A 27,671-nucleotide genomic window follows, 5' to 3' on the forward strand; every position below is an offset into this window, starting at 1 on the left:
TATGTGTTATGAGATGCTGAGTTCTAGCCAGACCATCACAGGGAACCTATACCAAACGCAACTGATTCGGTTGAAGTGAAAAGCGCCCATAATATGCAGCCAGACATGAAACCATAATATTTCATCGTGTCAACGCTCGGCCACATGTTGCAATACCTCTTAAAAACTATTTAGAAAGAAGCGGTTGAGAAAGTTTGTCCAGAACTTGACCCTTACGACTACTATTTTTTTCAATTGATGCAGAACGCTCTCTCTGGGAAACGCTTCACTTCAGAAGAGAGTATCAGAAAATGGCTTGATTTGTTCTTGGCCTCAAAAGAAATTTTTTTTTTTGGTTCGAAATTCATATTGTTACGAATTTGCATTAGCGATTTGAATTTAACGGTCTATAGCAACTGCCACCAACATTCATCGTGTTTATAAACATTTCCATCAGTAGAAGCTTCTACTTATCAACAATGTTTATAGCATGCGGTTGTTAGCATTGTTTGTAAGTGTGGCAACACTAAATGTTTAAGCTGTTAATATTAACATCGAAAGTTCTAGAATTCGAATATACGTAGGGTACTAGGCTACTCAGATGCAGATGGCAGTGCATATTGTTACGAAATTGTACTTGAATTCAAATATAACGATTTAAGCTGATTTAAAAGTAGCATAATGCTTTCAAATAACATTGCTGTAGTTGCAAACTGTAACATATCTGTGGGCATTATTAAATAAAAGCTTTCAGTTGACCATTGATCGTAAGTTGGCAACGCTGTTTGAATTCGAATATTCAGTTAAAAAACATTGTAGAAAGTACACCACAGATGGCGTATGATCTAGAATATTCGAACTTTGACAGTTAAAGAGCAATCTAGAGTGCAGATGGCAGTGTTATAAATAGTGGCAGAGGTTGCAGTAGTTAGTGAGTTTATCAGAGACGCTTTTCGAATAAACATCAACTAAAAGGGGGGTCAGACGGCATGTATTGCTTGTGTTTTGTGCCATGTATTGGGACATTTTTCCATATGTAAACATATACATACCGTGTGATCCATATGAAACTTTATGTATGTAAAATACATGTGTATTACTCGTGACATTTTTGGCAATTAGAGCATGTTCTATTTTCGTGTGTATAACAGAGTTGTATTTTGAAATACAACACTGTGTGAGTGCAAAATAAAAAAAACAAAACAAAAAAGAGTGAAGAAAAATCATAACAAAATTAATTTCATTGCATTAAATATATATATTGTGATTTAAAAATGTTTTAAATAAATATATTGTTAAAAACAACAAACATATAAACTAATAGAGGTTATGTCACATGCAATTACATATGTACGTTTGAACGTGGAAATTATGAATCATATGTATAACGTGAATTTTGACATACACATGGAATTCCATATGTATTGAATACATGTCCCAATACACAAGCAATACATGCCGTCTGACCCCCCTATAAGTGCCTTAGGTGCTGTTTTTGTATAGCGAACGAGTGCTTTGTGAGGACGTTTTACATGTATTTTGTTTTTGTTACAATAACAAAACACATGTTAAATTTCCACTCAAAGTACTCGTTCGCTATAGAACAGCACATTAAAGTGTGTTGTGTTTTTAAAGTAAATTCGTGTACATTATAAATTGTGTCTGTATTTCTGAGAATTTATAAACGTGTATAAAAAAAATTGAGTGGCTATTTAATTCTGTTGTTGTACATTTTAAAGAAATAAAGAGTTGCTACAATTTTCAAACTACTAAACGGCTTATATTTGCAATCAAAAGTATACGGTTTATTTAAAGGAAATAAACCAGCGTTTTGAAAAGGTTAAAACGTAACAATATAGTGAGTGCGGTTGCAGTAGTGAATGAGTCGAATTTGAAACATCATTAAGTAAATTTTATTACCAGTGTGTACTTGTACATTATAAAGTGTGTGTATTTCTGCGAATTTATAAACGTGTATAAAAACACTGAGTGACTATTTAATTCTGTTGTAGTTGTACATTTGAATAAATAAAGAGTTGTTACAAATTTTAAACTACTAAACTGCTGTTATTTGCAATCAAAAGTATCCGGTTTATTTAAGGGAAATAAACCACGTTTTGAAGAGGTAAATTCTCCGGGCTAGATTGTTTTTTAAAATCGATGACAAAAATCGGTACACCCTCGATTTTAGGAATATTTTTAGCTATAAAAGTAATTTGTACCTGCAATGGGTCAAACATTTTTTAACCCGTATTTGTTTCACCCAACAAATTTGTTTGTCATAATTTTTTTCACTAATAAATTTAAAAAAATTAAAAAAAAATTATTTTTTTACAAATTTTTTAAAACTATTTCGATTTTTTTTTTTTTTAAATTTTGTTAGCTAATAATATTTAAAACTTTTATATTAAAATATAATTTAGTGAAGGTTGAATAAGATTCGGTAAAGCCGAATATAGCTCTCTTACTTGTTTTTATATAAATTCAATTTCAATTTATATACTCCGATTTAAATGAAGTGTAAATAAAAATTATTGGGGACGAAAATGTATCAGGTTATTATTTTTTACCCCATAGCAACGGGGTTACCTTAATATATTTATATGTGTTTTGAAAGAATAAATGGGTTTTTATATGGGTTTATGTGTTTAAAAATCATTTCCATAAAAATGCAATTTTATAGTTTCACACTTTATCCACTCTAAATATGCCAAACAAATTGTATGTTAATTTACAAATGTCCCAAGTATAGAAATTTTACTAAAAATATTATATTTCATTCTGCAAAGAATTTTGAAAGAGATTCAGATACAATTTGTTAGGAATCAATAACATTTATTTTAAATTTCCCGATTTACGAAAATTTAAAAATTAACAAGTAAGAGTGTTATATTTTTATATACCCACCATCAATATGTGAAAAGAAAATAATATAGGGTTAAGTAGGAATAAAGATTTAGGTTCATATAAAACTGGTTTATGTTCCACTTTATCACGATATTAATTATTATTAGACAAGATATTTTATGAGGGGGACCTTGTGTGGGGACTAGGGACAAATGTTGTCCGATTTTTGAAAAGCCTTACCTTGAGTTTTAAGGGATTTGGATCCTATTTTTTTTGCAACTGAAGTCCTTTAGTAACTACTTTTATACAGTCTTATAATTTATGGTTACATTAAAAATCTTATATAGGTTCCTATATAAGATAACTATCAAGTTGCGACCTTTACAAATTAAAGAGTGACTAAGAACTAGCAACATTTCTGGCATGTCCTTTAAGTATGCATGTATTTGCAAATAAATACAATACACAGATTTGTTATATTACTTTAGTTGTGTGACACCATATTCAAATGCTACCAACATTTTATACGTCTCTACACACACTCACGCCATGTAAATATGTATTTATTACTCGAGAGTATTGTAAATTTGTCAAGCTTTTGTTTTCCATACAATTTCCACTCAAACAATTCACATGATGCACATCTATGCTTTAAATAAAATGATTTTATTTTTTGAGTTTTTCTAGATGTTTGAAAATGTGATTGAAGCAAGCTTAGTTTTTATATGTTTTGATGCTGAGAAGATTACTTTATTTAGTAAAAGTTTTCTATAAATTGAAAACAAAGAGTAGTAGCAATATTTAATGTAAAACATATAATCATAAAATAGAGATCGAAATATATAGGGCCTATATTCAAAATCCTCTATCTTAAAAAACACAACTTTTCAGGAAGCTAAAAAACTTTTTTTGCTTATTAAATGAGTTATTTAAATTTGGTATTCTACAATATTTTTTAAAGCAACTATTGAATCTCACATGTATTTCCATGTATTGCTAGAAGAAATTATTCCAAAAAAATATTTGAAAATTAATTATTGCTTTATTGAATTATTGAATCTGTCTGTTATCGACCTTACAATAAGTATTTAAATCTTATAACTAAAATTAAAACTATTTGCTCTTCAACAAGAGAGCCTTAATGGTAAACTGTCACTCAACTTAGCGGGGTGGTAGATCTGCTCTACGGAGCCTGGATCGGGTTTGGGTCTGCACAAGTTGTCTTGCAAGCGTATTGGGATGGTTTCGCAGCTTCACAATATATTTCTCACGGACTTTCTTGAACTCTTCCTTTACCAATGTCACTTCTAGGTCTCTGTGGATGTTTTCATTTCTTATGTACCACGGTGCTCCCGTCATGGTCCTAAGAATTTTAGATTGGGCCCTCTGTATAATATCAATACTGGTGTTGCTAGCCATTCCCCATAATTGAATTGCATATGTCCAAATTGGTTTTAAAACGGTCTTATACAGGATGACTTTATATTCAAGGCTTAATTTTGATTGGTCACTGATTAGCCAATGAAAGCTAGAGGCTTTTAACTTCATGTGAAGTCTCTTGGTTTCTATGTGTCGGCGCCAAGTAAGCCGTCTATCTAGATGAATACCAAGGTAGGTGACATAATCAGACTGCGGTATATTAACGTTGTTGAGCGTGACAGGTGGGCAATTTCCTCTGCTTATTGCATTCAAAAAAATTAATTGTGTAAGATAGAGAAATAACAAAACAGCAAACAATTTTTTATGAAATTCACACCATATATGAGGGCTGTTTTACTGGACATTTTCGTGAAAATCAAAGATAGTGAGTTTTGAATATAGGTCCTCGATATATTTGTTTGTGTGGAGATACTTCTCTGAAAAACAACATTCAGCAACATTCATCTTATTTGTAAAAAATTAAAATCTATATAATTTAAAAGCAATTGATTATGAAATATAAAAATTATATACCGAATGGCAAACTTTAATTTTCTATTTCAGTTCATGGTTCTCTTTTTCTTTTTTATTGCACTTAGAAGAATAAACAAAAAGCTTGAAAAGAGCTAAAACTTGTTGAAATTTTGCCCTTTTACTCTTGTTCTTTTCTTTTCATTTGATGTTTAGTTTTACATAGTTTCTACTATAAGTAGCGTTGTTGTTTTAAATTTAATTAATACATTAAAACTTTAACTTTTTTTAGTAATGTTTTTTTCTAAATGCCCTACATCGCTCATTCTACTTATAATCGGCATTTCTTTCGTAAATTGTTGGTATATAAACCAATTTTATGATTTAAAACTTCTCAAACTGCCCCAGAAAAATCATACATTACAAAATAATGCGTGAAAAAGATGATAGAATTTCTTTTCACTGCTTAAAGATTGGCACTTTAACGTATTATTTTAACATTATAATGTCATTGGAGGCATGTACTTATCACATGTTGTTAAATAACTCATTATTTTAAATTAATTTGTATTAGATATGATTTATAAAAATGTAATCATCCAAAGGTTGAATTATTTTTATTATAAATTAATTCTGAGTTTTTAGTCAAGTACTTATGTATCAGATTATATGTCAATCATTACCTAACTGCCTCTGAGTCATTGAAATGTAAGTGGTTAAGTAATTGCTAGCCATAGTGATTATAATCCAGCGATTTCTATAAACAATGTTAATCAGTAAGCTTGATAATAGCTTTTGCTAAATAGTAAAGTTTTTTAGAAAACAAAAACAAATTCCTTTAGCAAGGCATACGTTTCGACCATGCTGCTTACGATTTCTGCTACATATACATATATGCACTAGTTTTTTTTAGATGATACTATAATGAGTTGAATTCTTTTATGATTTTAATTATTTAAAGTTAGTCTAAATAAAACTTACAACTTAAAATTTTATAGCATTAGCTTTTAAGTAAACAATTTTAATAAAATGAAGGCAATAGTTCTCAATGCAAAAGTGTAAATACATTAATTAATTTTTCTTATAATAGCAAAATTTGAATAAAATATTTGTTACATAAAACAAACTATATTAAATCCATTTAGTATAAGTACATTTTTCCCGCGAAAATTTGCCAATTTGAAAGTTCAACAAAAAGTTCTAAAACTAGAAAAACTTAATAAATAATTGTAATAGTATATGCAGCTGTACCGAATCTTATAACTATTCACTTCACCTTAGTTAGAACTAAAACCAGAATCAAAATGATATTAGTTTTTTAATGCGAAATAATGCATTTAGTAACAAATCGTTTTGACTGCATGCAAAATAGCTTGATAAAAAATCACCCCAATTAAAAAATGAAAAATTGTCCCAAAAATGTTCATACAAAATAGATCGGAAAATTTACTTGCATATGCATAGAATTGAAAAAATACACCGTGTTACAGTGGGAAAAAAAACTTGGAAGACGGCCTAACATGATTTATAGGTCTCGCTGAGTACATTACAAACAATTTCAGAAACACCCTCAAATTCAGAAGTTATTCTACAACAACCATTTTCAGGGATGTTCGTCAACTTATTGACCTGTAACTCAGTCAGTTTTTGTCTGACTTGAAAGAAAACTAATTACGCTCTAAAATCAAGTGCATTTTATTGATACATTTGTAAGTTATAAGAACTGTTAAGAATATCTAAAAAAAAAACAAAAATAATAAATTTTTTTAATTTCAAGCTATTTGCTTATTTTGATATATAGATTATATGTAAAAGCTTATACAAAATTAAACCAGTATATAAAGAAAATTCTTAAAAAATTATGATTTTAGTTTTTTCATTAACATTTAAAAAAAAAAGATATTTGTACAGTTTTTAATTTTCAATGTAATTTTTTTCGAACTTTTTCAAAACAGTTTAACAACTTTCGCAAATACATATAAATAATTTTAACAAGAAATGTCTAATTTTTGTCTATACAAACGCCCACATTTTTCGATTTGTCTAAAATCGGAAAACAGCTACATCGATTTGGCTAATTTTTTGTTTAAATGATCATAGTAATCCAATTTAAGTTTTTACTGAAAGAAAAATTGACCACGCCAATTTTTTTTTCGATATATCTAAAATTGCAGGACGCCTGGACCGTTTTAACTAATACGCCCACTTATTAAATACATCTGCAAAATACATCGGTCTGTGATCAATCATATTTCAGACCAAAATTCGATTACTTATATAAAAACTCAAAATATCTAAATCAGCTAATAACTTGGCCAATAAGCGTTTAATCAAGAAAAGGAGCTTGATCTGTGATCACTCATATTTCTGACCAAAAATCGATTTTTTATATAAAAACTCAAAATATCTACATTCGCTAATAACTTGGCCATTAAGCGTTTAATCAAGAAAAGGAGCTTGATCTGTGATCACTCATATTTCTGACCAAAAAACGATTTTTTATATAAAAACTCAAAATATCGAAATTTGCTAATAACTTGCCCAACAAGCGTTTAATCAAGAAAAGCAGCTTAATCTGTGATCACTCATATTTCTGACCAAAAATCGATTTTTTATATAAAAACTTTAAATATCAGTTTTTTAAAAATAACTCAAAATTTTAAGGGTGTTTAAAAATCTTTGAAAACGAATAATTATTCGAACAATTTAAAAATGGCCTTTTTCGAATAACAAATAATTCGAACAATTTTATGTAGAATAATCGAATAAAACGAATAAATGTTCATTTATATTTAAATTTATTAAATTGTTAAAAAATTTTCATAATTTCAAATTTAAATAAGTAATAATGACTCACAAAAATTGTATTGTTTCTGAAATTCGACAAATAACTAAAGACAAAGGGACTTTCGATCACTGTAGATGAGTGTTCCGATAGCTCCTTCTATAAATATATAAATATTACTGCAAGAAGTTACAATTCTAAACACAAATCTTTCAAAATTTTTAACTTAGGACTTGAACCAATGAAAATAAATGGTACGGAATAAAATATTTGTTATTTAACTGGCGAAATATTTGAAAAATCGCAAATAATAATCAAAATATTAACTTAGATTAAAGTGGAGTTGAATGTGATGAATAATGTGATTTTGATACGGTCGTCGAAGGTGATATTGAGGATGACATTTATAATGATTACATTGAAATAGATGAAGGCCATGATCTACAAAAATATGTATATATGTAAGTTATTGTATTAACCGCGTACATAAGTGTTGCAAAATATTTAATAAATCGAATGATAAACACAAAAATTGCAAACTAACGTTTTGTTGCAAGAAAAGCATGGAGTTCGTATATGATTTTGAACATCGTTGAACATCTTTGTCTAACATGGTAATAAACTTTTTGCGTATTTGTATGTGCGTCAATCATGCACTGCCTGACTTCAAATTAGCCACATTCACTGGCAATGATATCAAACTTTGGAAAGATTCCCTTTATTGTGTAATTCCCCAAGACCACTTTATTAAGCAAAGATTCGGCAACTTTGATAGAGCTTGAAGGTATAATAAAATTTGTTATAAAGAATTTAGAAAAAGTGAATAATTCATTTACTAAAGAATTAGTTAATTAATTTAAAACCCGAATTAATGAACGACGTTTATATTGTATTTGAATTCAGGATCATATCCAAAACGGAAACTAAAAGGTTTGCTAGTCAATTGTTTTGTAGATTGTTCGGGAGTTAATCTGACCAGAATATTTCTGTTGAAAATTTAATGTTTTTTAACATTATTAATACTTGAATTGTTAACTTTAACGTAATCTTTTCTTTTTCTTTAACAATAAAATATTAAAAAACCGACATCAAAACTTCATTCTTTACTTTTTTAAAAAAAATTAGATTATTCGAATAATTCGATTAATTTTAAACGTGTGATCGAATTATTCGAACAAGTTAAAATCTCTTATTCGAATTATTCGTTTCATTCGAACAAGAGAAAAATCGAATAATTCGAATACCCTAGTAAATAGTGATCCAAATGTAAAAAGGATGATTAGCAGTGATAATTTTATTTTCATTTTATTCAAATAAATAAAATTTGTTTACCCCTTAAAGGTATGAATTTCCAAAAAGTACCAAGATTATATTTGGTACTTTTAAATAAGTAAATAATGAGATAGGGTTCCAAAAAAGTACAAAAACAAAGTTTTTACCCGTTTTTTAAAATTTCAAAAAAGTATAAAACAACTATCTGCTAATTTTTTAAGCAAATAAGATGCATTTTAAATATTTTTGGTATCTGTATTAGTTTAGAAGATATAAGGTTACCGAAACCTACGAATTTCCAAAAATCTCTTTATATTGGATCTAAACAGGGAGAGAAAAAGCTATAGTCCAAATCTCATGTCTCTACCATTCGGCATTTGGGCTGGGAGTTTGAATCAGTAATGTTACTCTTATATATATAGATTAGTACTTGTTAACAAAATTCAGAATACAATTCATTTAATGATTCATTCATCTCATCCTTGTGTGGGAGGGAAACCACACAAAATTAATTATTTTTATAAATTTAAAAATAAAAATTAAAGAAAACGAATTAATTGATAAAACAAAAATTGTATTTTTGATAACGAGATATTTAACAAGTAAGAAAGTATGATCGGTCAAGCCCTACCACCATAGTGGGGAGAGTATAATGCGTTTGTGCAGATGTTTGTAACAGCCCAAAAATACTAGTCTAACACCCACCTTAAAGTATACCGATCGACTTAGAATCACTTTCTGAGTCGATTAAACGATGTCCGTCCGTCTGGTCGGCTGGCTGGCTGTCTATGTAAACCTTTTGCGCAGAGTACAGGTCGCAATTTTGAAGATATTTCGATGATATTTGGTACATATTATTTTTTCGGCTCAAGGACCAAGCCTATTGAAACTGGCTGAAATCGGTCCACTATTTCATCTAGCCCCCATACAAATGTCCTCCCGAAATTGGACAAATGTTTAATTTATATATTTATCTCCACAAGTTCCGCTCCAAAAAAGTTTTATATACACAAAATTCATGTCACCAAATTTTGTTACGATCGGTCCATAATTAGTCATAGCTCCCATATAGATCCGCTTATGAAAATCACTTTAACTTGCATAAATCGCTTATAAATGTTGGTATACACACAAAATTCAACATAATTAACTTTCATATAGACATAAATTACACGGCCTAATTTCATGGTGATCGGTCCATAATTGGTCATAGCTCCCATATAAGGCCCACTTCCGAAAATCACTCAAAAATATAAATTATTGAAATTTTAAAAGAAAAATGTTTTTACTCTTTTACTTAGTGTAGGGTATTATATGGTCGGGCTTGACCGACCATACTTTCTTACTTGTTTTTATTTATTATTATTTATTATTTATTAAGTAAATGTGTTGAAGATAAACTAAGTTGATAACAAACATAAATATGTTATTAATTATTTTGATAGTGTCAAATATGTAGACATACCGTATGTGTGGAAAACAACACACAAGGTTAAACAATGTATGAGAGATGAGGAATTAATTCAAATCTAATCCAAATTGATTTAAAATATTTATTTGTTGTTTTGAAATTGATTTTAAAATTGATAAAACATATTATAAAACAGAAGAGAGACTTGGTACAGCTATTAAATTTAAACATATTATGTGATCGATTTTCATTAAATACATTTTCGCAGTTAGCGATCTATATGGAGCGACTGGGCCAACTATTCGTTCTAACATGTTTAATATAGAGCGAGATATGGTTAATTATTTTATGGAGTACTTGTATATTATGAATAAATGAAAACTTAAGTAAATTTATTTAACTTTAATTTAGACAATTATTTCTATACATGCTCACATACAAATACCTTCATTATTAAAGATTGTCTTAAGCCCAACATTTTGTAAAAACAGCCCTTAGTTTTACATGATTTTCCTTAGCGTTTATTAACAAACCACAACCAAATGTTTAGCCATCAATTTTTATGAGGCACTTTTTTTTAAAGCGAAGCTAATAGATTCTTGCCGTTTAAAAACATACTTACAATAAGTAGCTGCTGCTGCATATGTACATAGTTCTAACTTCAAAATAAATTTAGTAACCCATTTGAAAATACAAGTATGTAACAAAAGCTAGGGAGTGAAGAAAAATAGTAGAGATGGCAGGGATGGAGTGATTACAATAATTTTGCAAATGCTCCTAATGCTAAAGTCAACACAACCCCTTTTTTCACCAAGCTTTTCAATGTATTTGCAAACAAATTGAGCATTTTATTGTGACGATTTGTTTTCATGATGTTTGCAAAGTTAACAACAAATTACTGTTAAAAGAAAGAAATTTACATACACATGCACCAAATACCCCTAAAACTTAAACTTTTTTTTTGCTTTACCAGATTAAACAAATAAAGGGTGAAAAAGAAATATTAGAAAAGCAAGTAAGAGTGCTATGTTCGGTTTTAGCGAATCTTAAGCAACCTTCACCATGTATTCTTTAAGATAAATAATAAAAGCAACTTTAAGTGCAAGAAAATGTTTGGGTTGAAAAAAAATATTTTGTGAAAAAAAAAATTTGTGAAAAAATTTTAGAAAACCAATTATAACACAACCTTCCTGTATGAAAGCTGGTGCAAGACTGTCAGCTTTTGATTATTTTTGTTCAATAATCATGGTATCTACGTCTATACATAGTAGAAACAACAAAAAATCAAGGTGATCGTGGGTTTTTGCTTATATTTCAGCCATTTATGGGCCGATTTTCTCGATTTTAAATAATAACCTAAGTTGAACTATAGCGCATACTTTGATGTATCAACCATGTATGTAAGTTATTATGGGGCTGCGGAAAGCTGATTTCAACTAACATGGCTATATCGAATCCGCTATCTATAAGGACCCAGAATATATATACTTTTTAAGGTCGCTAATGAAAAATGTGGAAATTACAAACTGAATGACAAACTTATATTTACCCTTGCCACTCATGGCGAAGGGTATAAAAAACACTTTAAAAGTCAAGCAAAGTAAGAAAAAAAGTTTATGAAAAAGTTATTTTTGTAATTTTCTTTTTTTTATGTTTCTCCTACAACAAAAATCTGAATCTGTTTTGTGTACCATAATTATATATTCGTTTGAAGCGTTGACACTAATGCAAATTTCATTAAAGTCAGGAGTAAAAGAGTGTTAGAGATATAAAGGGCTAAAATGCGAAACAAGACAAATAAAATCTAATTTGGCAAAATCTTTATAAACATTTTTGCATTTTCCAGAAAAGAGTTCTTTAACTAAAGTTGTACTCTTAAATTCCGTAAAGGAATTTGAAACATTGCCAAAATTTCATAATAAAAAATTAAAGAACACTGTTTGAAATATATAAATAGTATAATAGCATTTGAATAACAGAAATATAAAGATCCAATATCACCAATAAATGAATCCAACTTATGCATTTTTTATGTTTTGTATAGCTTTTCTACTAAGTAAATCCAAAGTCTAGTGTAGCTTTGTGACTACTATTTTCCATAATTTCCAATAAATACAGACAATCTTTGAAGCCGTTTTTTTCTCACTGATTATCTGGGGATTAGTTTACAATCATAAGCAAAACTAAAAAAAAACTAGAAACTAATAAAAATAACAAAACAAAAATCTGTATGCCACAAATTTTGTCGAAATAAAAAAGAGAAAAAGAACAGAAAATTCAAAGAAATTGTACTTTGAAAGGTAATAACAGCAAAACGAAATTATGCAAAACTTTTTTGTTCACGTTTATTCCACGCTTCGATGCGCATTTGCTTTCGAAAAGAAAGAACCAAAAAAAAAACAATTTGTAATCACAGACACACAAACATACATAATTTCAGTTTTTAATTTTTTTTAATAATGAAAAAAAGCTAAAAAAATAAAAATGAAAAATTTGTACAAAAGAGTTTTTTCTTTTTTTTTTGTAGCTTTTTACCATATTTTTATATTCTTTGGTAATGGCTCTGCAAACACACGTTGGTGTTGCTGGTGAATGGCAAGAAAGTGTTTTTTATGGTCTGCATTTGTTGTTGTTGTTGGTAGTGCTGCAAATTGAAAATAACTTAATATTTTTTCCATTCTTTTTTGTTTTTTTCTAGCAAAAAAGTTCATTTCTTTTACAAAAAAACTTTTGTAATCACATTTTACTTGGAGTAAAATTGGAAGCTAAACGCTTGACATTTACCAGAACGAGAGGTGTAGAAATTTTTAAGGATAATACTTTTTATACAAAACCATTTCATTTGTTTCTTGTTTTTTTCTTTTCACATAGTAAAACACAAATTAAAATTTCGTTATTCTATAGGGAAAAAATATATGTAAAAAAAGTATAGAAATGGGATAAATCTCGTTATTTTTTTCTACTAAATAAATGTAAGCAAAATTGCATACAAATGACTTGTGTTTGTTTATAAATGCATTAAAAATATTATTGGGATAAAATAATAGTAAGTAATGGATATATACTAGAAAATCAGACTTCTAGTTCTAATAATTCTCAGTTTAAGGTTGTAAATAAATTTATAGGAAAAGACAAATGAAATGGTACATTGAAAAGTAATGAATGAATAACAAACGCAACTTGCTTAGCATAAACTTTCATTACAAAGTAATTGGTTAAAATGCCAATATAATGACTTTTCACAACTTACACAGTAGCGTTCTAATTCATTTATTTGTAAATATCGCATTCGTTTAACAATACTGTATTAACTCAAAAACGTAAAGTGTGCAAGAGAGACAAAAAACTGTTTTCAATTTCAATATTCCGCTGCATATCCATTTGATTTGTTGATTGTCTACAGATAGTCTTATGTATTGCTTTTTTGCCAATTGTTGAACGAGCGCGATATATCCATATAAATGGTGATGTAAATCTTTTTCTATATAAATAAAAATCAAATCGTTCGTTGGTAATTGCATCAGTTGAGAACGGATGAGCCGATTTTTTCTGTCAAATGTTCGCGATAGTCCAAAATTGACCATATCCACTTTTACGCCCATTTTTTCCGATTTATATAAAATCGGAAAACGGCTGCACCGATATGGCTAAATTTGTTTTAAATGTTCGTAGTAATCCAATTTAAGCTATTACTAAAAGAAAAAATTACCACGCCCACTTTTACGCCCACTTTTGCGCTCACTTTTGTAGATATATCTACAATCATAGAACGCACAGTGTAAGATTTAGCCATTCTATGGAGATAAAATTAAATATCTTGGAAAAAAATGTAGCTAGACTTATGAATTTTGGTACAAGGTGTTATTAGGCCAATATGTACCATTGTCAAAAAATGGGCGAAATTAGACCACTGCCACGCCCACCTACAATACAACTGCCAAAATTTAAATCTGATATTTAGTGTTTATAAAAAATCGACTTTTTAAAAAACCGTTTTGTCGGTTAACCGAAAATTGGCCTTTTTTAGAAAACCGGTTTTTCGGTTAACCGACATCGAAAAAACCGGTTAAACCGGTTAACCGTCATATATGTGTAGAAAAATAAAATGTCCTATAAAGTATACGCAGCTTTAAAATTTGTTTTTAGTAGTGAGGAATGGTTAATATTAAATAACTATAAATATACAAAAGTGCTAAGTCCATTTTATTTTGTAAAAATTTCAAAATTATTATCGCAGTCAAATGGAATTGAGTATAAGTATGTTACTAAATATGTATATAATACTTCTTTTAATTATTGGTTTATTCATTAAATTTCAACCAAAAACTGTAAATAAATTTTTTTTAAGTTAAATATTTGATAATTTTAAAATTTATTATCACCTCGACTTTCTGATATGAAACAGAAAATGTTACAATTCCCAAAAAAGGACCTATAAGATGCAAATGCAATTCTTGTTAGCTGTGATTATTTGTCATTATAAATCATACTAAATAATTAATAAAACTCCATTATTATATTTCAAAAATAATTCAAATCATGGATTTTAGAACGTTTCTCCTGTAATATTTCTGAAAAGGACTTTGTACACTAAGCTAACGAAATGAACGAATAACGAAGAAAACACATTAATGAATTTATTGAAAGAAACTTTAAATTCAATTTAACGTTTGGTAAAATCATCACCAAGTTTATAATGAATCATTATTAAGATTTAGCTTAACTTGTAGAATTATGCGGAATTAAATTTTTAATAGTTTCATTATGTGTAATTTATTCAGAAAACGTTTTTCAGTAAACTCATCGTCCTCTACTATTTAGAATCATTGTAATTCTTAAAAATATTAATCTAAAGAGGTTTGTTTGTAAATCAGCAGTTTAGATTTCAAATCAGACCAATAAAGTGTATACAATGAATATAAAAAATGTACAAAAAATGTGATTTATTAATTTTAGTACAAAATTTTAAAAACCGGTTAACCGAGTGATAAAAACCAGATAAACCGGTTAACCGAAAATCAACATTTTAAATTAACCGGTTCGCAATAAACCGAGATTTCGAAGTAAAACCGGTTTTTCGGTTAACCGGTTTATAAACACTACTGATATTATTCGCTTTGGATTGCGAAATTTCAAAGTTTTGTTCGGTTTACCGCTTTCCATCTTAGCTTAAATCTAATATACACATTTTTTACAAAAATTTTTACTTGCTCATTTTTGGGTGTTTTAAGCCATATATCAAAAATTTTGTGTTTTTTTTTAATCGGCAAATTTCGGCAGATAATTTTATATATGCCTTAAAGTAGGTACTTCAGACGATCGTTTAAAAATAATTTGGCGATATAGCCTTATATAGAAAAGAATTTATCGATTATAGAATTAAGTTTTTTTGTTCCTGACTTAACGAAAATAGTAATTTTTTAAATGAAATAGTACTGAAAGAATTTTCTATGTTCTAAAAATAAATTCTGATGATAATAATTTGAGCTTCAAAACAAAAAAAAAAGAATCGTTAAAAAAGTGTTTTTGTTGATTTCAATTCACTCAAAAATATAAGTTTCAAGTTGTCCGTTTATCGGACAACCGTTTTGTGGAAAAAAAAATCAAGAAACTCAAATTGACTGTGATGATGCTCGTCGAGCTGCAGAACGAACAATCTGGAGAAGAATTATCCAAACAATTGCTGGACATTGACAACGGCAAAATTCCGGCTGCATTCAATTTCCCTTCGCATTCTGCCAGTTCACCGAATCAAAATCCGAAATCATCCAAAAGGTGTTTCGGATGATCATGATTGGTTAAGCGAATGTGCTATATTGGTTGCGAAAAACATTGATGTTGTCGAATTGAATTTTAAGATTTAAAGTGAAATTGATTACGTATATAAGATGATGTCAACTATCAAACCTAGTTTTTAAACTCGCTGAATTTACACGGATTACCGCCTCACAATCTCCAACTGAAAGTCGGATCGGTAATGATAATGTTACGAAACATAAACCAACCACGTCTTTGAAATGGTACCCGACTTGCCGTAAAAAACCTGATGCATAACGTCATCGAAGCTACAATAATTAAAGATTCATTCCACATACATATGTATTTTCAAATCAAATGTTAATCAGATATACCCCAAACCTATAAGAATAAAAATGATCACAAAAATCTTCTGACAAATCGTACATTTTTTCTAACTTGGACAGGACAATGTCGTGTCAGCTAGTTAATTAATAAATATGAATCCCAATGCTAGCATTTTTAAGATACTTCATATCAATAAAGTAACTTTACATTGTAAAAAGTAAACTAACTTTATATTGCTTTGTCACAGTGATCCAAACGAAGCCAACTACACCGTAAACAAATAATAATATGTCCCACTCTATTTACATATAAATAGACTCAAAGTACTTATATGCAACTGTAAATAATATAATTGTTAAAAATATTAATTTTAATAAAAATAAAATGAAAAATATTTAATAAATGTTGATGCTTAAATAAAAAAAAATGACACAGAAATTTCATGCTCATATTTGGCAAAGTTACAAAAAATTTCATTTATATTTGTGCACAATTTTTACAGAATTCAATAAAACAAATAAAGAATTATTAAAAAAAAATGAACAAACTTAAAATAAATAAATGAATTTATATGAATTTTAAGTCTGTGTGGATGCACACATACACATGCAGATACATATTGCTAGGCCTATGTATCCATATATGGGCAATTCCATGTCATAGTACGTGACATTTGTATGTCTATAGAGTGGAATAGATTTTGCAAAAATAATATCTGAAAAATAATGTGGTCTTTATATTCCATTCAGATGGTACTATATTTTAAAAAAATAATACGAAATTTCGAAACATTGTTGTCCAAAATATCGAGCGACATAAGGGAAAGTAATTTTGAGATACATGTAGAAATATGCGAAAATTTGGGAATCATGAATTTCTTACAATCCGTCATATTTAAATAAAAACAATCTTGGGATAATTTTACAATAAATAAAATTTAATATAGTATGTGACATACCATACGTGACAGATTTTTCTCTTATAGTAAAACAATACCTTCTGTAAATATATCTGTGGACATTTAACAAAACGACTTCTCTCGAGATAAGACAATTTTACAGGATTTTTGTAGTAAATATAAAATTTGAATGCGCTTCTTTTGGTCTTATCGCCGTATTTCTATGACTTTTAGAACATAAGATACGCAATCGAAAAAACGACCTCTTTCAGGTTTTTCCCCAATTTCAATTTGACAAAACAACTTCTCTCATAGAATTCAAATCATTTTAAAAAAACTAGTAACTGCCTTTTGACAAAACAGCCTATCTCTATTTAGTTTTAGCACATTATTAACAATTATTTTTTGATAAAACAGCTTCTTTCGAAAGAAGTCGTTTTGTCGAAAGCAAAGATTGAAAAACCTACCACTTGTCTGAGACAAGTAGATTTTTAAATCAGTTGATCGCGAGTTTTCGTTTTGACAAAGCGTCTTGTATCGACAGAGGTTCTTTTACAAAAACGAAAATTTAAAAAAGTTAATTCTTATCTTAACATAAGTGCTTTTAAAAATGGAAAACAGAAGAAAATAAGCTGTTTTGCTACTTAATACTAGAATAAATAAAAATAAATTAAAATTCGTATAAATGAATGAATTAAAAAACTTGAGGCTATGGCCAATAATGTGAAAAAAAGAACACGTAAATATGTCTTTGTTTTCGACCAAAGACCATAAACTAGAAAAATCTTTGGCTAAATATATGGTTCAAGTGATGAAAATACTTTGACTGCCAAAAATTTCGATGATGTGAATGGATTGACCAACATTTCTAGTTGTGTTGCATCTTGAGTTTGATACAGTGCATGAGCAAATTGAAAAAAATTAAGAAAAATTCATCCTTTTCAATATACCATACACACGACTGGGTAAATTTAATAACGGCTACAAATCGTTCATGAATTAAACCAAAACTATTTTTTAGATTTTATTGGTCTGATGAAAGATAGATACACATGGAGGAAATGCAACATTTTAGGTATGAAGAAATTTGGTGTATCTCAGCGGGTATTGGGGATTTTGGAGATGGACTGTATTCGTATGTGGGGATGTGTAGATGAATGCTTGAACACCAAGTTTCTCATAAAATATATGTTTTCTCAACAAGTTGAGAAAATATATATGAGGATTGATTTAGGATAAGTGGAAATAAGAGTTGAATAATTAATTAGAATATATTAGGGTATCTGTATGAGTGTGTGTGTGTATGTAAGTGAGCTCACCTTTTGTGTGTGTGTGTGGGGTTTTAGTTTTAGTTAAATAATAAGAATTTTATAATTTTTCTTTTCAAATTCAAATGTACAATTTTTATTTAGGTTTAAATTTTCGTTTAAGTTAAATCAATTTGTTTTAAATTTAGGAATAAGATTTTAATTATGTAGGTGTAAGTTTTAGCAAATTCGATTTGAAGTTAAATTATATAAATATAATTTAATACAAATTAGATTTTAGGTTTAAGTTTTTAGGTAAAAAATAGAAATGTTTTCTAGCTGAAGGTTGCAAAGAAGTGAGTTAACAATATTGTATAAAAGAAATAGCTAGGCTTATTATACCCTTCAGCTTCGTGAGAAGGGTATATATAAGTTTGTCATTCCGTTTGTAATTTCTACATTTTTCATTTCCGACCCTATAAAGTATATATATTCTGGATCCTTATAGATAGCGGAGTCGATTAAGCCATGTCCGTCCGTCCGTCCGTCTGTCTGTCTGTCTGTCTGTCTGTCTGTCTGTCTGTCTGTCTGTCTGTCTGTCTGTCTGTCTGTCTGTCTGTCTGTCTGTCTGTCTGTCTGTCTGTCTGTCTGTCTGTCTGTCTGTCTGTCTGTCTGTCTGTCTGTCTGTCTGTCTGTCTGTCTGTCTGTCTGTCTGTCTGTCTGTCTGTCTGTCTGTCTGTCTGTCTGTCTGTCTGTCTGTCTGTCTGTCTGTCTGTCTGTCTGTCTGTCTGTCTGTCTGTCTGTCTGTCTGTCTGTCTGTCTGTCTGTCTGTCTGTCTGTCTGTCTGTCTGTCTGTCTGTCTGTCTGTCTGTCTGTCTGTCTGTCTGTCTGTCTGTCTGTCTGTCTGTCTGTCTGTCTGTCTGTCTGTCTGTCTGTCTGTCTGTCTGTCTGTCTGTCTGTCTGTCTGTCTGTCTGTCTGTCTGTCTGTCTGTCTGTCTGTCTGTCTGTCTGTCTGTCTGTCTGTCTGTCTGTCTGTCTGTCTGTCTGTCTGTCTGTCTGTCTGTCTGTCTGTCTGTCTGTCTGTCTGTCTGTCTGTCTGTCTGTCTGTCTGTCTGTCTGTCTGTCTGTCTGTCTGTCTGTCTGTCTGTCTGTCTGTCTGTCTGTCTGTCTGTCTGTCTGTCTGTCTGTCTGTCTGTCTGTCTGTCTGTCTGTCTGTCTGTCTGTCTGTCTGTCTGTCTGTCTGTCTGTCTGTCTGTCTGTCTGTCTGTCTGTCTGTCTGTCTGTCTGTCTGTCTGTCTGTCTGTCTGTCTGTCTGTCTGTCTGTCTGTCTGTCTGTCTGTCTGTCTGTCTGTCTGTCTGTCTGTCTGTCTGTCTGTCTGTCTGTCTGTCTGTCTGTCTGTCTGTCTGTCTGTCTGTCTGTCTGTCTGTCTGTCTGTCTGTCTGTCTGTCTGTCTGTCTGTCTGTCTGTCTGTCTGTCTGTCTGTCTGTCTGTCTGTCTGTCTGTCTGTCTGTCTGTCTGTCTGTCTGTCTGTCTGTCTGTCTGTCTGTCTGTCTGTCTGTCTGTCTGTCTGTCTGTCTGTCTGTCTGTCTGTCTGTCTGTCTGTCTGTCTGTCTGTCTGTCTGTCTGTCTGTCTGTCTGTCTGTCTGTCTGTCTGTCTGTCTGTCTGTCTGTCTGTCTGTCTGTCTGTCTGTCTGTCTGTCTGTCTGTCTGTCTGTCTGTCTGTCTGTCTGTCTGTCTGTCTGTCTGTCTGTCTGTCCGTCTGTCTGTCTGTCTGTCTGTCTGTCTGTCTGTCTGTTGAAATCAATTTTCTGAAGGCCCCAGATATCTCCGAGATCCAAATCTTCAACAATTCTGTCAGACATACTTTCGAGAATTTTGCTATTTAAAATCAGCAAAATCCGTCCATAAATAACGGAGATATGAGCAAAAATCCGAGACAACCTCTGAAAATTTCATCAAAAAACACAATGTATTGCATGCTTTGACAAAAAAACAACAAAACGTATGGTTGGAAGTGCAAGCTTTGCGTATTTTTTTTTTTTTTTGTGTTTTGTTTCTTTTGGCGTTGTTGTTGTTTTTTATACAACTAAAGGTTTGTTTGGTTGTGTGTTGGTTTTTTTGACAAAAAAACAACAAAACGTATGTTTGGATGTGCAAGCTTTGCGTATTTTGTTTCTTTTGGCGTTGTTGTTGTTTTTTGTACAACTAAACTTTTGTTTGGTTGTGTGTTGGTTTTTTTGACAAAAAATGAACAAATCGTATGTTAGAATGTGCATGCTTTGCGTATTTTGTTTTTCTTTTGTGTTTTGTTTCTTTTGGCGTTGTTGTTGTTTTTTATACAATTAAACGTATGTTTGGATGTGTGTTGGTTCCATTGTCTTGCGTATTTTGTTTTTGTTTTTTCTTTTGGTGTTTTGTTTCGTATGGCGTTGTTGTTGTTTTTTGTGTTCTTGATAAATTTAGGATGCTGTACGCTGAAAGTGGGCAATGTACATACATATATACTAATTAAAAAAAATAATAATGCATCCACAACAAAGGTGAAGGGTATATAAGATTCGGCATAGCCGAATATAGCACTCTTACTTGTTTTTTACTACAATTTGTATCTTCGAATGTTAATAATTCACAATAACAGTTCTTAGTGATTATTTTACAAGTACTTAAGTGACTACTTTACAAGTACTTAAGTGATTACTTTAGGTACAATTCATTTTGTTATTATTAATATACAAATTCAATTTACGTTACAAATTCAAAATACGTTAAAAAATTGAAACTATATAAAAAATGATTTATTTTATTTTTATAAAATCATAGTATTTTATACAAGGTATTTATAAAAATAATTTTATTTATAGGCTACATTATATATTAACTTTTTACTACTTACATACATATATCTTTTTTAGGTAAAAAATTTGAGTGAAAATAGGTTCGATGGATGCAGTACGAGTAAAGTAAACCTGGAGTTTTGCAGTACAAATCATCACTAGACCCAGGATAGGCTTTTAAGCTGCTAGATATCAACTCTCGTCGTCTAAAGATGCAGATTCCACAATTGGTCGAAGTTACATGTCTCCATTCGTCGTATCACATAACAAGAAACGCGATTTGATGGATATGCTGCCAATGATAAATACCCATCTACACATTTTTAAAGCAAAAGATCGTTTAAAATCTATCTGGATATTGACGAAGAAGAAACTCAATAAAGTTTCACAAAGTAAATCGCAAAATATGATTTTTTACTGTTTTCTTCTTATAATAAGATAATAGTATTATTTTATTTAAAAGTTAATTTTTATATTAAAATTCAACCTAATCAAATATTTACTATTTTTAAAGAAACATTTTTATATTTGATTAATTATTTGGCTTTGTAACGAAAAAGTTGAATAATTTTTTTTAATAATACCGAAATATGTTTGTCAAATCAACTTCTTTCGACTTTTTTTTATATTTCAATTTCACAAAACAACTTGTTTTTACATAAGCCGACTCTAATTTAATAGGGGGGTCAGACGGCATGTATTGCTTGTGTATTGGGACATGTATTCGATACATATGGAATTCCATGTGTATGGCAAATTTCACGTTATACATACGATTCATAATTTCCACGTTCAAACGTACATATGTAATTGCATGTGACATAACCTCTATTAGTTTATATGTTTGTTGTTTTTAACAATATATTTATTTAAAACATTTTAAAATCACAATACATATGGGGGATTTCATGTCAAGTGAACCAACTTTTGAAATCGATGTCTTCCGATCGGGATGAAATTTGCACCAAGGTTAGCTCTATTGGATAGTAACTCAGACACAATTTTTCAACAACATCGGTCGAGAACTCTCTGAGTTATAGGGGGTAAAATTTTGACAATTTGGTCAAACAGGGGTTTTTTCTTATCCATGTAACTTATTACCTATTGTTCTTAGCAAAATGTGTTCCAAATAGTATAGATAGCTATTTCTTCGATCTTTCGAAAAAAAATATTTAAAAAAAAAAATAAAAAATTTTTAATATTTTTTTTCCGAAATCAAAAACTTTTTTGACTTTTTTTTAAAATACGCTATTTTTTTTATTTTTTTTTTTTCTTAAAATAAAGTTTAGATATTTTCCTTGAACACCTACTTGGTCGCTTAGTGGGATGCGAGTGGGATATCTATCAAAATAAATATTTTGTAACTCAAAACATAAAATTTTTGACTTTTTTTGAAAAAATCACAAACTTTGTTGACTTTTTTTTTTCAAAATGGACCCTTTTTTAATCTTTTTTTTTAGGTCAAACAAAAGCTTAGATATTATCCTTGAAGACCCTTTTGGTCGCTTAGTGGGATGCGAGTGGGATATTTTTTAACTCAAGACTTACAATTTTTGACTTTTTTTTTTGCAAATACGATTTTTTTTCCAAATGGGCCCTTTTTTTAAAATTTTTTTTGTAGTCAAAAGAAAGCTTAGGTCCATTCCTTTAAGATATTTTTAGTCCCTTAGTGGGATGCGAGTAGGATATCTATCAAAATAAATATTTTGTAACGCAAGACATACAATTTTTTAATTTTTTTTTGCAAAATCAAAATTTTTTTCCAATATGGGCCCTTTTTTAATTTTTTTTTTTTTGCTCAAAAGAAAGCCTAGGTCCATTCCTTTAAGATATTTTTAGTCCCTTAGTGGGATGCGAGTGGGATATCTATCAAAATAAATATTTTGTAACGCAAGACATACAATTTTTTAATTTTTTTTTGCAAAATCGAAATTTTTTTCCAATATGGGACTTTTTTTTAAAAATTTTTTTTGCTCAAAAGAAAGCTTAGGTCTTTTCCTTTAAGACATATTTTGTCACTTAGGAAGATGTGAGTAGGATATCTATTAAAATAAAAATGTTGTAACTCAAGACATTCAATTATTGACTTTTTTTTTGCAAATTCGAATTTTTTTTCAAAATGGGCCCTTTTTTAAAAATTTTTTTTTAGTCAAAAGAAAGCTTAGGTCCATTCCTTTAAGATATTTTAGGTCCCTTAGTGGGATACGAGTGGGATATCTATCAAAATAAATATTTTGTAACTCAAGATATACAATTTTTGATTTTTTGGCAAAATCAAAAACTTTTTTACTTTTTTTTAAAATGGGCCCTTTTTGTAATTTTTTTTTTGCTATAAAGAAAGCTTAGGCCTATTCCTTTAAGATGGTTTTGATCGCTTAGTGGGATGCGAGTGGGATATATATCAAAATAAATGTTTTGTAACTCAAGACATACAATTTTTGTGTTAAAACATTTATTTTGATAGATATCCCACTCGCATCCCACTAAGGGACTAAAAATATCTTAAAGGAATGGACCTAGGCTTTCTTTTGAGCAAAAAAAAAAATTAAAAAAGGGCCCATATTGGAAAAAAATTTTGATTTTGCAAAAAAAAATTAAAAAATTGTATGTCTTGCGTTACAAAATATTTATTTTGATAGATATCCTACTCGCATCCCACTAAGGGACTAAAAATATCTTAAAGGAATGGACCTAAGCTTTCTTTTGACTACAAAAAAAATTTTAAAAAAAGGGCCCATTTGGAAAAAAAATCGTATTTGCAAAAAAAAAAGTCAAAAATTGTAAGTATTGAGTTAAAAAATATTTATTTTGATAGATATCCCACTCGCATCCCACTAAGCGACCAAAAGGGTCTTCAAGGATAATATCTAAGCTTTTGTTTGACCTAAAAAAAAAGATTAAAAAAGGGTCCATTTTGAAAAAAAAAAGTCAACAAAGTTTTTGATTTTGCAAAAAAAGTCAAAAATTTTATGTTTTGAGTTACAAAATATTTATTTTGATAGATATCCCACTCGCATCCCACTAAGCGACCAAGTAGGTGTTCAAGGAAAATATCTAAACTTTATTTTAAGAAAAAAAAAAAAATAAAAAAAATAGCGTATTTTAAAAAAAAGTCAAAAAAGTTTTTGATTTCGGAAAAAAAATATTAAAAATTTTTTATTTTTTTTTTTAAATATTTTTTTTCGAAAGATCGAAGAAATAGCTATCTATACTATTTGGGACACATTTTGCTAAGAACAATAGGTAATAAGTTACATGGATAAGAAAAAACCCCTGTTTGACCAAATTGTCAAAATTTTACCCCCTATAACTCAGAGAGTTCTCGACCGATGTTGTTGAAAAATTGTGTCTGAGTTACTATCCAATAGAGCTAACCTTGGTGCAAATTTCATCCCGATCGGAAGACATCGATTTCAAAAGTTGGTTCACTTGACATGAAATCCCCCATATATTTAATGCAATGAAATTTATTTTGTTATGATTTATCTTTACTATTTTTTGTTTTTTTATTTTGCACTCACACAGTGTTGTATTTCAAAATACAACACTGTTATATACACGAAAATAGAACATCCCAGCAGTTCTAGGAGACAGTACCGAACTAGTGATTTTACCCATCATTTAGGGTGGGAGCTAGTCACTTCAATAGCCACGTGACTAGCCATTTTAACACGGGCATGTCCTAGGCAGGGGGTCAATTGTCTCCTTTTGATTACCTTGAGACTGTCTTATAGTTGGTCCAAAGTAGTCAACGTATTGGATTCACATACCGGTTACATAGAGTCAGTTACCTTACTAGCTACCAAACTGGTTACTTGATAAGCTATTTAACTTGCTTTTTGTGTCGTATGCGGAAGATTATAGACCCCAAATAGTCAGTCTAAAAGACATATCCTTCTGGTGAGTTAAATAACTAATTTCTTAAGTTCAATTTAAGAGTTGTAATAAGTTATAAAACCAAAATGATATATTTAAAATACAATATGCACATAGTCAGATTGACCGACTCCAGGTTACTTAGCGTAAGTTAAATTACTAGTCTCAAAGTATTATTTTCAAAGTAACATAAGGTAGTAAGTAAAGTTGCTAGTCCTTAAGTATAATTATAGTTATACTTTTGTAGTGAGTAAAATATCCCTAAAGTTAAATAAAATTGAAACAGATTATACTTCAGACTAAAATGAGACATTAGGAGACAATTGACTATTCAATAGATTACTTCTGGTGGGTAAAATAACTACTTTCTAAAGTACAGCACAAAATAATATTTTAAAGTGACTTCAGCGTAGATTACATAGAGACACTAAAGTGACGATTGTCTTCCTGCCAGATTACTTGTGGTGTATAAAGAAACCAATTGTCTTCTCTCTGCACTACAAAGAGCACATACGTGTCAAATGGCCAAAATATATAAATTGGAGTCAGCCAAGTGATAAGACATTTGAGTACGAATTACTCACAAAACGATTAAGGTGACTACATTCCAGATTACTTAGAGACACTTAAGTGACGATCGTCTTCACGCTAGATTACTTGGGATGTATAAAGTAACCAATTGTCTTCTCTCTGCACTACAAAGTGCACACACGTGTCAAATGACCAAAATATATAAATTGGAGGCAGCCAAGTGATAAGACATTTGTGACAATTACTGTCTTTAAGGGATACATTGACTACTTGCTTAACTGCTGGGATGCTCTAATTGCAAAAAATGTCACGAGTAATACACATGTATTTTACATACACAAAGTTTCATATGGATCACACGGTATGTACATGTTTACATATGGAAAAATGTCCCAATACATGGCACAAAACACAAGCCTTTAATTAAAACAATTTTGACAAAACGACTTATATGATACAAGCTAATTTGTTTGCTAAAAATACATTTGACAAAAAAGCTTAAAATTAGTTGTTGCTGTTTTAAAGAAAACTATTGCTTTTCAAACAAAAGAAAAAGCGCTACTTGTTTATTGGATATTTGTCTATAAGGTTTATATATAACATTTCTTTGATTTTCTACACAAGAACTTTTGTTAATAGTTTTTACAGTTTTTTCGCTCTCCTGAAAAGTTGACGTTTTAGAAAGAAGCCGTTTTGTCAAATGTCCACAGATATGTATACAAAAACTGAAAAAAAAATAAATAGAAAATAAAGAAGTGGCCACTTAAAATCCGTATGGATTAAAGCGAGCATAACTTTTAAATGAAACAACGTATGTTAACATTTTATGCATGAAATTAAGTGTAATTTATTAAGATTTCCAAAAAATATAACTGTAGGTTTATGCGTCTTTATTGCGAATAAATTTTCTGGCTTTTCTTCTTATGCCTCCCATTAATAGCTGCACAACTTTTCTTCCCAATTCTAGTGTTATTCCAGCATATTTATTCCGCTTTGTTCTCATCAAAATCTGGTTATTTACTGTACCTGCACTCTTTTTCAATTTACGTTTAACAATTGCCCAATATATCTCGATTGGACGAAGATTTGGGCAATTTGTTTAATTGATGTGTTTTGGTATAACATCAAAATTATTCTCATTATACCACTTACTTCATAGTTGTATTTGAGTAATGACAACTTGTCATTGAGTAATGACAACTTGGTTGAAACTTTGTATCAGATGTGTGATGTTTTATAAGTGACAGTAATTGCTTTTCCAAACTCTCTTTTTATATATAATTCTGAAAATTCTTTACAAACATGTCTGAAAAGCTTGACTCTTCAAACCGCAGCTGCGGATTGCCTGCCAAATTAATGTTTGTTAAATTTTACGTATTCATATTTAAAGGCAACACAACCTCGAGCTGCCGAGACGTAAAATTTTTGACCTGATATCTGCTGAAAATCAGTTTTTGGCTATATTTTAACCCGACAAAGTCGGATTTTCTAGATATTTTTGCACAATTTTATCTCTAGCTTCATTTTCCATTGTGTCTACACTTTTTAAATCTAAACATAATGACTTGCAATTCATTGTAGAATAATGGTAGATTTGTTGTTAAAAACGTATGTAAATCTTTTTCCATTTCGATAACAGGGGGCGTTGTTATGATTACTGTAGTGCGTACGGATTTTAAGTGGCCACTTCTTTATATATTCGATTTCAATAAACAATTTGATAATAGCAAAAAAACCATCAGTTTCAAAATCATTTCATAGTACATGCTAATTGGGAGCTTAGTTTTCGCCGAAATCTTAGCCTAAGACAAATCAATTAAATTTAAAAAATTAAATATAGTCAGTTTAAACTATTATTTTTTCCTTTAATATTTTGTAATGTGTAGTAACATTTTGAAAAAAAGTTTTGAGGCTTTTTGTTTTTTCAGTCGTGGTTGTCATTCTCGTGGAATTGCCCATATGTATGTAAGTGTGTACAGAAAACCTTATACATTTGGCAATTAAATTGGAATTTTA

This window comes from Calliphora vicina, chromosome 3 (genome assembly GCF_958450345.1).
Source record: "Calliphora vicina chromosome 3, idCalVici1.1, whole genome shotgun sequence".
Classification (NCBI taxonomy): Eukaryota; Metazoa; Arthropoda; class Insecta; order Diptera; family Calliphoridae; genus Calliphora; species Calliphora vicina.